Below are 17691 nucleotides of genomic sequence, written 5' to 3' on the forward strand. Positions count from 1 at the left end.
AAGAATGATGCTCTTTCTGCCGTCTCTGTGAACTAGAGTGCATGACTCCATCTATATTTTCGCCTTCCAGACATTAAAATATATCTATAGAGAGTGAAATGTCTACTTTCGAATGAACCAATTCAAGTGGAAAACAAATATTCTTAGATTATGTAATCCGTATGAAACATGCATAAATGCGCATCACTACTGCGGAGATGAGTCCGTGTCACCAAGTTCATCTCTTAAACCCAAACAAAGAAAACACTTGTTTATCAGTGAATTATTAAAATGTTAATCCATCCTCCTTACTGTTTTTCTCTGACACGTTCATAATCATTACTTCTGCTGGTAAGCTATGGTAAGTTTTATGTATGTCCTTGAAAAAAATAAACACATAAAATGCTACTGCCTTATTCAGTGGCTGTATATGGTTTTACATTGTATTATATGTAATTTTACTTTCAAATACTATCAGATGTATGATTTCTGCTAATAAAAACTATAAATTATCATATAATTTAAAGTGAAAAACTGGATTTTTTAAAAATTATTGTATCCATATAAAAATGTGGTTTCTTTTTTGTTTTTGTTATTATTAATGAACGTTAGGACGTTTTCTATTACTTTGTTACTTTAGTGTCACCTGACGGTGTTTTGTATTTGTGTGTGTGTGTATGACTAATGTGCATTAATGTGCATTGCTTACAATAAACTCAAAACAATAAACACTGTACCAAAATGTAGAAGTAAAAATCTAATTTTGGTAGGATTTTCATAATTTCACAACCAATTTCGGATAGATGTTGTAAGTATATAGTATGGCAGCCCTTGAATTGCAGAGACACATTCATGGGGCCAAGTGAGTGGGAAGTGCATATCCAAACGGATCGCAGATGATCGATCAAGACACATGAAGTGACTAAGTGTAAATAGGCCCTAAGTGCTGTAAAAAGTCCCTAACTCTCCTTTGAGATTCCCTGTCAAATCACACACAGCCAAACGCTGTAAGACGTCTCGAATGCAGCTGACCGCCACAGAGGCTCTGTTATAGGCATTAGTCAGTGATTAATACCAAAACGATTCCAGTGTTTAGCAGATAGCTTGAAGAACTGTGTTAAACATCTGTAATGTTACTACTTAAAGTGAAATAAGGAATATATTGGTGGTGGGCCATTAAACGAATCTAATAATTCTAATTATTCCTATGATTCATCTGACCAGAATCACTTATACTATGGTCACCACACCTCAAGACATAGTTTCTCAGGTTTTTCTTCTTAAAATGCTCTTGTGTGCAGGATTAAAATCTTATCTCGAGAATCTTATTCTCACAGACTCGTTAAAGAATCCCATTATGGTAAATGTCTATTGACGTATTATGTAAAATGACTTAAGGTCTTTGTAAACTATCTCATCACTTTGATAGCTCAAAGACACATCTGTGATTCCCACAAGAGCCTTAAAGTTTGAAATATAATTATTTATGAATTTTCCTGATGCAGTAAATGGCTGAACACTTCACCACCTGTTTAGAGATCGTCTAGCTGTGTGGCTTGGACATTTTCCAGTTCATGTTTAGTTAAGTTATGCTTAAATGATGCTGTTCAAGGGCGCATTTAATGAACATTGTTTCTTTAGAAAATCATTAGACCAAAAAAAAAAAAAAAACTACCTTTTCACCCGGTTTTGTTGATCGTTTAATCATTCCTGATTTGTGTGGGCATATCTATGTAAAACAAGAAAAGCTACAAAGTATTTTTTTATTAATAATATTACATTATTAGTATTGGTAATGAAGTCACATTTGCCAAAAAATCTGAAATAATTTGCATAAAAAAAATTGTTTTCTGTTATAATATTTCAGAATATTACTGTTTTTACTGTATTTAAGAATTACTTTAGTTGTCATATCTCTTTTTGCACATCAGGCTTGCTGTGAAAAAAACTATATTAAATTATTTTTTTTTTTTATTATTATATTATATTATATTATATTATATTATATTATATTATATTATATTATAAAGTATTAATGAAGTAACAGCTGCTAAAAAAAATGCATTTAAAAAAAATACATTTAAATAAAAACATTTGTTTTCTGTTAGAATAATATTTCAGAATATAACAGTTTTTACTGTATTTTGATCAAATAAATGCAGCCTTCTTTTAAAAACATAAAAAAGTTATTGATTCCAAACAATTGACTTGTATATTATGTTGTATTATTATATTATTTCAAGTTACACAGAGTTTTCATTTATGATTTTTTCATCTGTTGTCTGTGACCCTGCCAGTTCTGAAGTCTTTCTTGTATCGTCTCTCCTCTCTCTGCATTCCTCCCACATCAACTCTTCTTTTCCTATATGCATCGTTATTTCTCTCTCTCTCACTTTCCATTTCTACCTTTAGCCCCCTGATCAGATCAATAGTTCGTAATCCATCTTCTCTTTGGTCCAGTCACTTCCCATGATGCCCGAAGGCAAAGTCACATGTCGGACTGCTGCATGAATTTGATGCCTTGATCAAATCAAAGAGTGGGCGGCTGCTTTTGATCCATCATTTATACTGGGGTCAAGGAGAGCTAGTGTCTTCTCATCTCTGAAGGTTGAGCAACATGACTGAAATATTATGCAGGCAAAGTTCTGTGAAAGCCCTTTGTTGACCTCGAGTTGGGATGTTTATGTATTTATAGACAAAAATGGTTTGATTATTTTTCTTTCCTTTGCCATTGTAAGCAGCCATTTTTGTTTCTAACATGCTTTTGTGTAAAAGAGGCTCCAGGAACTGTTTGCCCTTCCGTTGCTTGGGTAAGATGTTTAGCATTTGCACGGACTTCACTTTGTATATAAATTGTGGAGACGGTGGCGCCAAATCGTGTTTTTGTGAGGGAGGACCATTTTGAATGTCCTGGTGATGTCACAGCTTGATGAAGTTAAAGCTCATGAATATTAATTAGGTTATGCTCGAATATTTTTATATTTAATCAGCTAAAAACACATCTCTTCAATCTTTATTTGACCCTCTAACTCTAGCACTCTTTATTATAATTATATTCTTTAAAAAACAAAACTTGTCCCTTTTAGACTTGCACTCTATTCATAAAAAAAAAAAAAAAAAACTAAGACTCGCTTTTCTAATCTTTTTGTATACTATTGGTTTGTTTTCTTTTTATTTATTATACAGTTAACAAAGTCAAAAAAGATCTCTAACTCTCTAACTCTCTTCTTGCTCCATTCTTTTTCTATTCTGTCTGTTTTCTTTTTATTTATTATATAATAAAAAAACGTACTATGTTTACTGCGTTAAACTTACCCAGATTTGTTATATCACTTGTATATCTTTGCTCTTTTGTTGATTTTGATTGCTTGCATTGTCCTCATTTGTAAGTTGCTTTGGATAAAATTATCTGCTAAATGATTTATTGTAAATGTAAATATTTAGTAATGCTTTACAATAAGTATAATATTTTTTTATTTATATTATATTATATTATATTATATTATATTATATTATATTATATTATATTATATTATATATTATATATTATATTATATTATATTATTGTTAACATTAGTTAATGCATTAGTTAACTACTGTATGAACAATATACTTTTATTATATTATTTTAATGATATTCTATTAATATTAATTAATGCATTCATTAACATGAACTATGTGCAATATATTTTCAAAGCATTTATTAACATTTATTTTTAAATGTTAAAAATGTTATTGTTAAAAATACAATTGTTCATTGTTTGTTAGCTCTGTGTATTTAATGTGAAAAATATATATACTTTTTTTTTTTTTTTTTTTAATTAACATTGATTAATAAAAGTTGTGGAATATTAAAATAATATATATTAACTAATGCTAAAAAATTAAACCTGATTGTAAAGTGTTAACCAAATATTTGAATGTAATTTTTGTTTCAAATTCAAATTTTTCATTTTCAAAATTTTCAAATATAGTTTTAATAAACAGATTTGGTCTGTAGTAAACAATTTGTCCCAAACTATTTAATAAGGTGGTTGGGTAAAAATCAAAAGTCATGTAATTGATGTCTGTGTGCATTGGCCTTCTGTTGTTTGTCATGCTAGTTGGAGTTACACTACCATGATCTACACTCTGTCCCTTGAGACTGTCTGAAGCGACTCTAGTTTCCCGCCGGCCGCTGAGAGGGAGAGTCATCTAAAGTGAACACTAACAGACACAGCCTTGTGTTCAATTATTTAAAGCCTGTAGTGTTGTATTCACGGATTCACTCGCTGCTACAGTGGATTGTTTGAGCTAAGTGTACATTTGAATTCCTAGAATTGAACTATGACCTTCACCTCCATTTGACCTTCCTGGAAGAGGTTATCCTCTGTGATTATGGGCCCTATAATACACCCGGCGCAATGCGACGCAAAACACAGCGCAAGTGTGTTTGCTAGTTTCAGACCGGCGCAGTTCGCATTTTCCCGTCCAGCGCCACGTCGTTTAATTAGCAAATGTATTAGCATTCATTTGTGCGCACATGGGTATGCTGGTCTAAAAAAGAGGTGTGTTCAGTCGCAGTGCAGGTGCAATGCTATTTTAAGGACCTGAAAATAGACTGCGCCATAGACCAACTCAAACCTGGTCTAAAGTCTGGCACAATGTTTTTTCTGTGTTATTTAAAGAGCGTGTCAGTATAGGAGGGTCCACAACGCGTGTACACACTGTTATTAAACAAAGTGACGCACAGCAGCATACAAACATGGCAAATATAAAAAATTTAAGGATTGCAATGCATAAGAATTTTTTGTAGGCTAATTATATATATATATATATATATATATATATATATACATATACGCGTTTCTTGCCAAATTCCGCTGTATAAATAGCAATTCCGTCATGGCACGAGCACAACTGGCTCTTAAAGGGAATGGAAGATGAGACTCTGATTGGTTTATTGCACGTTACGCCCAAAAAACACCAATTACTCATTAAGAGAATAGGGACAACCCGTTTAGACTATGTCGTTATAATAGCAAAAGTTGATTTGCACACGCCCTGAGTGCACCTGCGCCGTGCCCTTTACGCTTTGCATTAAGATTGTTAAAATAGCGCCCTATATGTTATGAAGAAACAGTCTACATGATTGAGAGCTGAGCTTGTGCAAGATGTTCTGACAAAAAAAATAAAAAAAATTAAGTGACATCACTAATATTTATTATTGTATTAAAATGCATTGTTTTAGTAAGTGACTGTTTTTGATTAGTTTGAATAAAATTAAGTGTAAAAAAAAAAAAAAAAAACTTTTATTTAATTATTTCATATAAACAAAACGTAGAGTAGTGCTTTGGCCACTAACTGAAATAGGTTAACAAAAAACATTAAATTAACCGATAGTACATGTTGTTAACATGTACTATCGGTTAATTTAATGTTTTCTTAACCTATTTCAGTTAGTGGCCAAAGCTCTACTGTATGTTTTGTTTATATTTGTAGAGTCTGTGATTTTTCATCTGATATACAGTATGTGACCCTGGACCACAAAATCAGTCATGAGGGTAAATATTTTTAATCCGATTTGTACATATCATCTGAAAGCTATAATGTTTTCATTGATGTATGATATGTCAGGATTGGACAACATTTGAAAATCTGGAATCTGAGGGTGCAATTTTTTTTTTTTTTTTTACAGTGAGAAAATCTCCTTTTAAATGTGTCCAAATGAAGCTCTTTGCAATGTATATTAGAATAAAAAAATAAGTATTGATATATTTACAGTAGAAAATGTACAAACTATTTTCATGGAACATGATCCTATTGTTTTTTTTTTTTTTTGGCATAAAATAATTTGAGATAATTTTGTCCCATACAGTATTGTTGGCTATTAAGTCTGCATTTGTGCTCCAGGTTCACACATATATATATATATATATATATATATATATATATATATATATAATATAATATATATATATATATATATATATATATATATATATATATATATATATATATATATATATATATATATATATATATAATATAATATATATATATATTATATAATATATATATATATATATATATATATATATATATATATATATATATATATTATATAATATATATATATATATATATATATATATATATATATATATATATTTAAGGTTAATTTCAATGACTAAAAATATCTCTGATAGTTTTAGTTTACGATTACAACACTTAATGGACATCGATATAAACTTGAGATATTTTTCACTCTCCACATTTTAAAATATTCTCATCTTTGGATGATGATATTCCCTGACTAAACTTTTTTAAGACAAATGATTACATTCAGTGCGCTGGATGTTTTTTTCTCTGTAATACGGATCATGACACGCTCGTTATTGTGTCCGATCGGTTATTATTGCACGTGCTGACAGCCCCCGATGATGTCACTGTTGTTCTGTTGCCATGAGGCTGACAGCCATATGTATTCACGGAAGGTGCTGAGATCTGGTTTTGCATATTTTTTGGTCTCTCTGGCATCCTGGACTGCTGGAATCAGTATTCATCCAGACATCCCCAGGCAGACGCTGATGTTGAGCCAGCATGGCTGTCGTCAGGCTAGTTTCTCACTGCCCCTCCAAGGCCAATTCATTCCCAATCTCCTCAGCATGTGACAGGTGCAACTGTGTTATTGATTTGGGCAGTCGGTTTTAATGTGCTCCGGGATGCGCAACGCTTATTGTCTCCCCTCCCCCTTGGTGTGCGTGTCTATTAAAATGCTGCCAGGAAAATATTCTGAAATATTAGACAGTTCCCCGCATCTCTTCTCCCATTCCCATTTCAGCTGAAATATATAAACCTGTTGGCAGGCCAAGACCCAAGCCACGGGGTCCAGAGCGAGACTCGCTGTGAATAAATCACACTCGCTCACACACACACACACAGATGGGGACGTGCCGCGGTGTTCACGAGGGAGTCTGTAAATAAAGTGCACTCACCAAATGTGAAGAAGGCTGTTTAAATGTCAAAACCGTCTTCACGGGAGATGACAGGAGACTCTGTAATGTACAATGTAAACATAACACCACATTTTATTGTATCGTTCACCGTGTCCATCTCTCATGTTTTCCTACTCTGCCTCTTTCTGCTGTGTTTATCGCAGTTTTTGTCGTTCTTTCTGCAGGTATGTCCAATTTATAGATCTATGTTTTGTGTAGTTTAGTTTTATTTGCTGCAAGCGTAATTTCATATTCACAGTAGGCTTTAATTAGGGTGCTAAAATTCATGTATGGTACTTAATACTACAGAGTACTTTATATATATATATATATATATATATATATATATATATATATATATATATAAAACAAAACCTGCTATACTACTATAATTTAATACTGTGGTAATTCAGTAGACTGCATTTATTTGATAAAATATTGTGAAATATTATTATGATGTAAAATTTATCTTAAGTATATCTATTTTAATATACTTCAAAATCGAATTCATTCCTGTGATGCAAAGCTGAATTTTCAGCATCATTCCTCCAGTGTTCAGTGTCAAATGATCCTTCAGAAATCATTCTTACATGCTGATTTATTATAAGTGCATCAGTGCTGGAAACTGTAGTGCTGCTTAATATTTTTTGGAACATGTGATACTTTTTTTCAGGACTATTTGATGAATAAAAAGTAAAAGGTTAGAAAGAAGAGTGTTTATTTAAAAGATACATCTTTTTTAACAATATGCACTACAATTAAAACATGTGGGGTCAGTAATTTTTGTGATATATATATATTTTTTTATACATTTTGAAAAACTTTTTTCAGCAAGGATGTGTTAAATTGTTGAGAAGTGATAGCAAAGATTTATATTGTTAGGAAAAATATATATTTTGTATAAATGAATCCTGAAAAATGTATTCCAAAAAAAAAAAAATTTGGTAGCACAACAGTTTCCAACATAGATAATTCTAATAATATATCATGTTAGAATGATTTATGATGGATCATGTGACACTTTATATTGGGGTAATGGCTGATGGCTAATGTAAATTCAGCTTTGCATTACAGAAATAAATTATGTTTTAAAGGATAATAAAATAGAAACCATTATTTTAGATTGTAATAACATTTTGCGAGATTACCGGGGTGTTTTTTTTTTTTTTTTTTTTTTTGATCAAATAAATTCAGCCTTGATGAGCATAAGAGACTTCTTTAAAAAACAATTACAAGTCTTAGTGATCCCAAACTTTTGACCGATAGTGTATGTGTAGCTATATGTGTACAGTATTTATATATATATATAGAGAGAGAGAGAGAGAGAGAGAGAGAGAGTGTAGATATACACACAATATTGCTATTTATAGTTTTTTAATTTAATCAACAGTTCAATTAAATCACTATATATAACTGTTACAGTGAAATAATCGTAAAATTGTTAGCCTTTCTCTCTCTAAACATGGTTTTGTTTCTCAGAATTATTTTTGCACTCTGTTCTGAATGATTTCGCTCCATGTCTTCCTGTTTGTCTCCTGTTCCTCTCCTCCTTTTTCTGTTCCAGCCCTCTTTTAGGTTCAGTTGGGCCTCTTTTTGCCGCACAGGATGTAGGTGTGCCCATGTCTTGTGCGTTCAAAGTTTATATATATTCACACCCACATACTTATACACTCAAATGCACACAATCTTAAATCTTGCAGACTAGTAATCATTAGATTCAGGGTGGAATGTTAGCCGCAATGGCTGTTATGCCAGATACAGTCAAACACAGCTTTTGTTACTTACTGGAGCGGAGAAATGTAACCACGAGTTTCAGAGCTGTTGACTTTGAACTGTTTGACATCCACATCGCCCAACAAGAAAATCCCACCTGAATAAGAACATGATTGACAGTTGGCTAAGCCACTTTGTTTGTGCTAATGCCGTGGACCCAAGAGTGGATGACTTGTGACAAGTAGAGCTGAGCAGTTAGGATTTGTTTAGCCAGTGCTGCACAGGACAGTCTCAATGAATGGGTGCCTCTAATCCACAGCATAGACTCGCACAAAACTACATGAAACATCTATACACACAAAGGCACGCTGCTGAACAGTGTTGAATTTCCATTGAGTTGAATGAATTTAAGAGCGCTCAGAGTTTTCCTGTTCCTGGCTGCATCTTTATTTCCGTGTGAGCTATTGGAAAGTGTGCGGTGAAACCCTGTGTGGGAGGTTGTACGGTTAAGTGTAGCCTCTGCACACACACACACACACACACACACACACACACAAATCAAGCCACAAGAAAGCTGCTTGTTTGAGCGGGACCTGTCATTAATAGTGGAGACTGAGAAACAGGTTAACATGTGTCTGTTCTCTTAATGCTTTTATTGTTTCTAACGTATTTAAAACAGATAATGGGCATCAATGGCCAAAGACAGGGATGTTCTTACCTCTTCTCTGTCATCCCTCTACTTTTTTTGTTTGCTTGGTTTAAATAACACGATAGACAGAAGTCAGACACAGACAGATTATAATTTATTCATTCAACCAACCATTGTTCTTTATTCGGTAACATTTTCCAACACTTTACTCATTTGTTAATGCACTAACCAACTTTAATCATGAGCAATACTGTACATTTAATAGTCTTTGTGAATGTAATGCTTTTATACTACTTTACACTATTAGGTCATGTTAGTGCAGGTGCACTGAATAATTTAACAAATGCAATTTTTTATTTTTATTAGTAAATATTAACTAACTTTATTTTAACCAAGTTTGATGCTTTAGAAGTACTTTTAATTGACTACGCTCATGTTAACAAATATAGTTAACCAATGGAAACTCCTTGCAAACTGTTGCTATTAATATATATTTAAAAAAAAAATGTATTTAAGTAACGTAGTACTTTCTTAAGATGCTGCTAGATTTACGAATTTCACAGGTTCGATCCAGTCATTTTATTATAAATACATGTGATCATGAGTTTTTGATGAGGATGAGAGATTTTGCATGAGGTTCAAGTTGGTCACAAACATTTGCTAAGCTGACTAGCAGAAAGATGCTTGTTTTGAAAGTGACTTACGTTTGAGCGGCATTTCTTGTATTGCGACTGTGGATAGAGTTGGAAAGTCTTGTTCAACTGTAGACTACACTCGTGAATATCTCTCATTAATGAATATGTGCAAACTCGGATGTAAACAAGCAATCATATTCTAAGTGGAGACTAAAAAAGGTTGAATGGAAAATTCTAATTTCGGTTGGGAAAAAACCCCAAACTTCAGATCCTCATGAAGAAAACAAAAGTGAGTGGTTGTGATCAGTCCTTTAAGTGCAAATGGCTTGTAATTGCTCATTTGCATATGCATAATTGCAGTCCATTTATGCTGCGAGACCCGAAATGTCCTCCACCACTCGTTCAAATGAAAGGCTAGAAGCGAAAGAGTGTGCAATAATGGCCCGGCATGAAACATTTATGGAGGGATACGACACTCCAGCGCCTGCTAAGAGTTGTAGAGGGTATTTTGTAACATGGAGAGAGGGAGGCAGTGTATCCTCATTTGATTTTTTTTTTTTGTTGATGTTTTAAAGTTGAATGCAAGGCTGTTTTTTTTTGTTTTTTTTTTGCAACTTTCAAGACTCTTTAAATGCACTTTTTTAGTTTTTTGCCTCTCTGAAGTATATAGTACAAAGCAAGAGGAAATTATTATTTTAAATTATTATTTTCTACTCTGCAAACATAAACATGTTAATTTACGTGTGTTAAGTATTATGCAAAATAATTTTCACAAAGTATAAGTTTTTGGTTCAGCACCAGCTGGCTGTCACAAAGCTTGCGAATATTTTTACCCCCAGTAATTTGTCAGTATCTCATCCATATACGAATAATTTCCCCTTAACCTTCTATCTATTATGATCCGTCAAGGCGCTCGACTCTTAAACCCGCTCCTGGAAACCGAAGGAAAAGTTGGATTTCATGGTGTCTCAGTTTTGAACCATGGCAGCCTCTTTCAAATGTATCACTTTATCCCCTTCATCACCTCCGTTTTTGTTGAAAGGTGTCACCGAAAGAAGGAAAAAAAGAGGAGCCGTAAAAATCATACCTGAACCGATAATGAGGTCGGAGAATGAATGAATAATTCTCTCATATCTTCTCTCCTTACAGTGTGACAGCGAGAGTGACATCGATGACAAGGTAAGACTTCTTTTCATGAGTGTTTGTGTGTTTACCTAACCCACCGCGGAGTGAGTAAGAGTGATTTTGGAGTTTATGGTATAAAAAGCCTGTCTCCTGTCTGCATGTGTGTTTGAGTCTGTGTATGTGTGTACAGTAGATGACAGAAAACGGCTGCCGGTCTTGTGATTGTTGTTTATTTGCATATTAAAGCGAAGCAAACAAAGCCAAACGCAGTGTGATAGAGAGAAAGTACACTTATTGCGGAAGTGTTTTAAGCTTTCTGTGAGGTGTCATTGTGTTTGGCGTGTCAATTCAACCACTTTGAAGTTCTTTGAACTTGAAAAGTAGACACCTGTGTTGATGTTTGTGCTAGTTAATTCTAGGCAGGAAGTACTATTGTGAACTTCACTTAAAGAGGCGAGCGCCTTGTAAATGTGAAGAAAAAGTGGCTTTGATTAGCTGAAGTAACTGTAATTCTTATTCTTATTAGCATTAGCATAGCAAAGCATAGTGTTTTCCTTGTCCTGTCTCTGAAAGGTGCATTTTCTGACCTTCTGCCACCTATTATGGTGATGAGACTAGAATTATCGATTCTAAATGAGATACCAGGATGAAATTCACTATCAAGCGTGTGAGATTCTAGAACATCCTGTGCCTCTTGTATTTTAGGATGTAGATATTACCCACTGGTCATGAGAAATACTGTTGCCTTATATTGCTACTTTATCTCTTCCTCCACTTCTGCTTAGCCCACTATTTCACTTCTGTTAAACTAATATATATATATATATATATATATATATATATATATATATATATATATATACCCCCGGCGCCTCTGCTCACAACAGCCCAACCAGATCGGATCTCCACCATTGCTTTAATAATTTTATTTTAACAGTCGGGGGCTCGTCCGGGATGTACCAAAGCAGATGTTTCTGTGGAAAAAGTGTATAGAATTTGCATGACCGTTTTGATGTGCGAGTAAAATGTTGTCTCTGGTTTATAATTAGATTTGTTATCTCGTCAGTGGACGTTAGACACAAATGGTCTTATCTAAACTTGCAGGTTCTCTTTATTAATATGATGTGTGTGTATATATAGCATGCATGCAAGCTACTCACAAGGTGTTACATTTGCATATTCTTTGCAATATAAACAACAGCTACAGCCACACAGTGATGGATAGATAGGCCTCAGATTATACCATTATGTCTAATTTGTTATTCAAATGTGTTCTGGTCACGAATGCTTTCGAGATTTGGTTAGCGGTTTGGAGGTTGCCAGATCTTTTCCGGTGGAATGTTTTTCCCGGCACCTTTAGCGCTTGTTTATCTTTTTTTTTTGTATTGATAACCCTGTAATGTCTGTCACCCATATAAACAGCATGTATCTCCAGTGGAAGTGTAACACGTGTTAATTCCCCTGCAGTTAAGCAATTACTCCCTGCTAAATGAATGTGATAGCATAACTAATCTCCTGTAAGCCAAGCTCCCAGTTCAGTGGAAAACGTCTCCGGCGCGCTCTATAAATAATACATTGATAGCAAGCAGCAATTTGCATTAACCGCAGCTCACGCTAGTCAATAGGCTTTTATCTCTCTCCTCATTGAGGCAGATGGTAAGAGAAAACCTCTTTGGATTTGACACGATGAAGAGAGGAACTGCTATTCTTTTACCACTAGTATGCTTCAGAGAAAAGAGAATTGGGGTATTCCACATTTATTTTAGGGCCCTTTATGTTCTTTGTTTCTCTGTGGGTCTCGTTCTCTCAATCATGTTGTGTTCTAGATGACGATAATGTGGATGCATTTTATTGGACACGAGTTATGTGTTTGATTAAGTGCATTCAAACTGATCATAACAGATCTAGGGCAGAGAAAGTAGAAGGAAAATGTGGCCAGGTTTGAGGCATGCAACATACATTTTTATTTTAGTAATTCTGTGTTGAGCCAAGTGCAAGTGCAAATTTATTTATCTAAATGAATGCTGCTCATTTTTATTTTCTGCTCATTCAGAAATTCAAAGCACCATGTTTCCCACACAAACACACACACACAAAAAAGCATATTTGAAAGATTTCTGAAGGATCGTGATGTTAAAGACTGGAATTATGGCTGTTGTAAATTCACCTTTGCATCACATGAATAAATTACATTTAAAATATGCTAAAAATATTTTTCAGACAATGTATTTTATTAAGGTACACATTAATAACAAGCAAACATTTTGACAGTAATATATGTGCATTATTTAAGTGTTAACTACATATTGTAAGATTTTACTTGCTCTTTGGTTTCAAGGTCAATTTTGGATTATTTTCCCATGTTTTAATGTATTGTAAAGCTTAATAGTACCCAATCCTATATATATATATATATACATGTGTGTGTGTGTGTGTGTGTGTGTGTAGCACATGAAGGGTTATCCTGTCCGTGTTAAATGCAGAAGCAGACTTTCCCTTTACATTCATGAAAACATATGGAAGCAATTGCAAGGCTCAGAGTCAGAGAGTTTGTGTTCCTTCAGAAGAAAGCATCATATTAGGATGTCTTGTCTCTTCTACTGGAGATAATAGTTGTAAGTGAAGGCATTGAGAGAATGACCCATGGTTGTTGTGGTGTTTGTGTCCAGGTGCACAGGTGATATGTGTCATATGTGTTTTCCTGTGAAGCATAAAGCACAAGGATGATAACACGTTTACCACTTCAAAAATCACTCTGTCATAATCGTTTTGCATAAAAAGAAGAATAAACACTGTTATTTCTAATTGTATACATTTAAATCTAATCCAAAGCATTAATCTTTCCCTCCTGTTGAATAGTAACAGGTGTCTTCCCCTGAACAATAGCTCCTCTGAACAGTTGCAGGAAGAACGTGAACATTCTCTCTCATGGCGTTTTTACACATTACTACATTATAAAACAGCCCGCAGGTGCGCTGGAGGGGCATAATCAGTTGGGCTGATTTGAATAAAATTGCTTCATGTGTAGATCGAGTCCACTTATTAACAAAGACATCACGACTTGTTCAAAGAAAACAGCTCACGCGGTGCATGACAGATGATGCCACCTGAGGGTTAGAGCCATCGCTGAAATTACACACGCAGTTGTGGCCAAAAGTTTTAGAACTAGCTGGAGATAGATTTTTTTTTTAATTGGCTGACCGCTGGTTTTGTGGGTGCTTCTCAAGGAAATATATATAAAATTTAGTCTGACTCCATTCTGGTATGTCACGTCTACTTTTCATGGTCCAGTTAGTTCCAGATGCTCAGTATTTTTCTCATTGATTGTCCTGTTTTACATTACACGAGTCAAATTGCTTGAGAACAGCAGTTCATGTTGACTTCAAGTATATTCTCTGGAAAGTGGGAAGTTCTAAATTCTAATCTAAATTCTAACGGTTTAGATTAAATTTGGATTAGATCAGTTTCATTGGTTTGAATTGGATTGGTTTTATTCATCGCTCACAATTTTTGACAAAATTTACAGTAAAGACATTACTTAAAAATTGTTATATATTACAGAAAAAAATGCTGTTCTTTTAACCATTCTATTAATTAAAGAAACTTGTTTTCAGCATTTCTTGAGCACCTATTGAGCATATTACAATGATTTCTTGACTGGACTGGAGATTTAGCTTCAGCGTTACAGTAATAAATTACATTTTTAATTATTTTGATATTACACAATATTGTAGTGATATATAAAAACTGTGTTTTTGATCAAATAAATGCAGCCTTGGTGAGCATAAGCGAGTTCTTTCAGTACAAAAAACTTATGAATGATAGTGTAGATTGTTTTACACGTTGCATTGGTTTTGATACAAATGCTTCTGCTTCATAGATTGTGCATCACAAAAAGCATAGGCTATGCGGATTGGCTATGGATTGGCGTTGGAATCAAAACATGATCCATTCAGTCCGGTGGTTGCATTGTCACAGATTTCCACCGTTGCATGACTCGGGGACAGAGCTGTCAGCTGTTATTCTATCTCACCTGACAGGTGAACACTGAAAACTGTCTATTTTGTTGGGCAGCTTAAAGAGATTTCTGTTACTTCATTCCTCTCTGTCCGTTACATCCGTGTGACAGCATGTCACATAACACACCCAGCCATTGCAGCCACTTCAGGTAAATACAGACATTTTCCCCTTTAACTGAAGAGCTTTAGAGCTGACGAGCATTGCTGTCTTTGTTGACACCCTAACCCTTCTATATCTCTCAATTCAAGCTATTTGTCTTGTCAAATATCATGTTGTTCAGTATGACATTGGCTTGGCTTTTATCTTTGTGGTTGCCCCAATTTGATGGGCTATCACTGTTTAAGCCCCACCTGTTTTTATGAACCCTTTACCTAGACTCTTGCATGGAAACGTCATGCTAGCATGCTTTTGAGATCTGAATGTTATCGTATATCATTGAGTACCTAATGACATGGCCCCTGTAATCTGTAACCTACAAAAATAATACTACCATTTCAATGACCATAGTTTTAATGCCGTTTACTCAACACTCTCAAATGTAGCATGCTGATCCATAACACAACTCACACGTTAGCAAAAAGCAAGCTGACATGCTACTTAACTTAAACTAGTACTTAACATATTTTATGGCAAAAAGTTGTTTCATGTAGGCTTTTTGCTAATGTGTGAGTTGTGTTGCTAACGTATGTTAGCATGCTAAATTTGAACATGCTTGGTAAACAGCAGTCATTGTCATTTATATGCCCCACATGCTTTCAGACTAGTCTGCACTCATACCTGAGATATATATATATATCTGCACCTCTGCATCCCTCTTTTTCTCCCTGACAAATGGCTTCTGTGCCCTTTTTTAGCAGTGTTTTCCTTCTTTGCTCCTCTCTGCATCATTTTGACGATCTGAGGAAACTAATGATGTGTAATGTACCCTCTACCCCTAGACCCTTCTTAGCTGTCTTTTCTCTCTCTCCTCTCGTTCTCCTTTTCTCATATTCAGTCATAAACAGGCCACCCACAGGCTTGCTGACAGGCCTCTAATAGTTTTTTTATGGAGGTGAAGATGGAGCGGCTTAATGTTTCGACACAAGCAATCATCGCTCCTCATCTCTTTAATGAAATTAGATTAAGTGCACCTGGGGAAGGGCTGAGGAGAGGGAGGCCGAATGCCGGTTAGGACGCTAGCTTTCATTTAAAACCAATTTGCCTGCAATATTCCGCCATCAGCCTGGGATTCAGCATGCAGTCGGAACGGAGGGTGAATGAGATCACACTGGCACAGACGGGTTTAATTCTCTTCCCCGCGGGCGGCGTGAAATTATAACTGACACATTCGACACACACTTTAATATGGAGATGCCATTTTTCTTCTGTCCAGCATGGCTTTCATTCTCAATCTTCTCTAGCTTTCTTCACCTCACATCTTTCCCTAGCTTTCCTATAATATCTCTCTCTGTTTTTCTTATTCTGTTTCTCCATCTTTCTCTTAATGGCATCATAATGTTACCTCTCTCTGAACTGCTAAAGCATGGAAGCGGTTTTCTTTCGAATTTATTTATGTTACGACTGTTTCCAATGTTCTCTTCTTCGATTTGAGAGAATGTATTTTCTTTGAATGTCAGGAGTTACATCTGGTCCACCGCTATTTTGCGGTGCTACTTATACGCAGCATGAGAACGGAAGCGGAGATCTGACCCAATGTGGAATTTGAAGATTTCTCTCTTTTTTTTCATGTTAATCATCTTCAAGTTTATATTGGAATGGATGGAGACCGAAGGCCTTTTAGCAAATTTTTAACGATTTTCAAGAAAAGCCATTCAAATGGGAACATTTAAGGCTTAGAGGAGCAGTTCACCCAAAAATAAAATGACTGTCATTCAACTTCATGTCATTTCAAACTCTTTCATCCTTTCATAGAATACAAATGGAGATGTTTTACAGTATGTTCATACTGCTCTTTTCCATGCCATGAAAGCAAGCTGTGTTACCAGCCATTTGATAGCTATTCATGAACAGGCTGAAATTTAAATTGTTGTTCAAATCTAATATTCACATTTGTAAGCTGTCAAATCTTATTTGTGTTTGTCTTGCCATCTTTTTGTGCATTGCCATAGGTTTGACATCACTGATGCCATAGGTAATTGGTTTTTGATGAAGTCTGTTCTTCGTATACTGGTATTGTATGACTTCAGACGACACACCAAGCCATATGGCCAACTTTTGTGTTTTTTTTAACTATGGTTTTCGAACTGTTTTGAGTTTGACATATGTGGTCAGTATAATTTTTTTTTTTGGAAAAGAGCTAACTTTCTTCAAATTTCTCCTTGTGTGTTCCACGGAAAAAGTAGCAGCATACTGGTTTGGAATGGCATGAAGGTGATTGTATAATTACTGAATGTTTAACTGCGTTCGTGTTTTTGACTTGACTATGAAAGAGTATTATGTCCTGTGCAGTTTGACGCCAAACTCATTAAAGCATCACCATTTAAATGATGTTTCCACAAATATACATCATAGATGGCTGGCAAGGACACATTCACTTTGACGTACACTTGTGAAACAGTGCTATTTATTTTGTCTGTTTATTCTGGCATTGAGG

The 17691-nt window shown here is 34.6% G+C and overlaps 1 pseudogene; it reads left to right on the plus strand.

The window, feature by feature from the left end:
* Window positions 1–17691, plus strand: part of LOC113048764 (autism susceptibility gene 2 protein homolog) — a 246532-nt pseudogene that overhangs the window by 143552 nt on the left and 85289 nt on the right.

The sequence above is a fragment of the Carassius auratus genome, chromosome 30 (assembly GCF_003368295.1).
Source record: "Carassius auratus strain Wakin chromosome 30, ASM336829v1, whole genome shotgun sequence".
NCBI lineage: Eukaryota > Metazoa > Chordata > Actinopteri > Cypriniformes > Cyprinidae > Carassius > Carassius auratus.